This window comes from Octodon degus, unplaced genomic scaffold (genome assembly GCF_000260255.1).
Source record: "Octodon degus isolate 3935 unplaced genomic scaffold, OctDeg1.0 scaffold00047, whole genome shotgun sequence".
Lineage (NCBI taxonomy): Eukaryota > Metazoa > Chordata > Mammalia > Rodentia > Octodontidae > Octodon > Octodon degus.
In genome coordinates, this window is record NW_004524623.1 from 12,959,989 (window position 1) to 12,961,624 (window position 1,636).

The window sequence follows — 1,636 nt, forward strand, 5'->3', positions numbered from 1 at the left end:
TCTTAAACTCTTCAATGAAACTGAAAGGGTAGCAATTTTCTCAAACTCATTCAGGGAGGCAAGTATCATTCTGATACCAAAACCAGAGAAGGACCCAACCAAAAGGCAACTATATTTGTTTCTCAAAAAAATTATGGAAAAAAAAGACAACTATAGGCCAATCTCTCTAATGAACACAGATGCAAAAATCCTCAATAAAATACTAGCAAACAGAATGCACCAAATCATCAAAAAGATTGTACATCATGACCCAGTGGGATTCATCCCAGGAATGCAAGGATGATTTACTATGTACAAAGCCATAAGTAATACACCATATCTACAGAGCCAGACAAAGGTCACCTGATCATCTCAACAGATGCAGAAAAAGCTTTTGACAAAGTCCAATACTCATTCATGATTCAAAACACTACAGAAAATCAGAATAGATGGCCTTTATTTATCTCAACCTGATAAAAGTCACCTACAACAAACCCAACAGCCAACGCTTTACTTAATAGACAAAAATTGAAAGCCTTCCCTTTAAAATCAGGAACAAGACAAGGATGCCCACTGTCACCACTCCTGTTCAGTATAGTTCTGGAAACATTAGCCAGAGCAATTAGACAAGAGAAAAAAAAAAAAAAGGAATAATGATCGGAAAGAAACAAGTGAAATTATCATTATATGCAGATGACATAATACTGTACATAGAAGACCCCAAAAGCTCCACTAAGAGACTTGTAGATTTAATAACTAAATTCAGTAGTGTAGCAGGATACAAAGTTAGCACTCAAAAGTCAATAGAATTTCTATACACAAGCAACAAATGCACCAAGAAAGGAATTATGGAAACCACGCCTTTCACAATAACGCCCAAAAGGGGCCAGGGAGATAGCTCAGTAGAATAAGCACTTGTCTGGCAAGTGCAAGGGCCTGAGTTCAATTCCTGGTTCTCCAAAAAAAGAAAAAAGAAACTGCAAGATATGGAAAACACAATAACACCCAAAAAATGAAATACTTAGGAATCAGTTTCACAAAGTAAGAGATTTATAAAGCAAAAATTATAGTACTCTGAAAGAAAAGCAATTGAAGAGGATTTCAGAAAATGAAAAGATATTCATTGCTCCTGGATAGGAAGAACATTGTGAAAATGGCCATAATCCCAAAATTGTTATACAGATTCAATGTAATCCCGATTAAAATACCATTAGTATACCTCACAGATCTAGAAAAAAAATTGCTAAAATTCATCTGGAACCAGATGAGAGCTGGAATAGCAAAAGCAATCCTGAGCAACAGAGGAAAAGCAGGAGGTATCATAATCCCTGACTTGAAATTATACTACAAAGCTACTGTGATAAAATCAGCATGGTACTGGCATAAAAACAGACCTGAGAATCAAGGGAACAGATTAGAAGATGTAGACCCAACTACAAGCACACTCAGCTACCTTATCTTTGACAAGGGGGGCAAACATGTTCATTGGAAGAAAGATAGCCTCTTTAATAAATGGTGCTGGAAATACTGGCTTTTCACATGCTGAGGGCTTAAAATAAACCCATGCCTATCACCATGCATAAAACTACAGTCAAAATGGATCAAAGATTTAAATATTAAAACTGAAACATTAAATCTTCTGGAAGAGAAAGTTGTA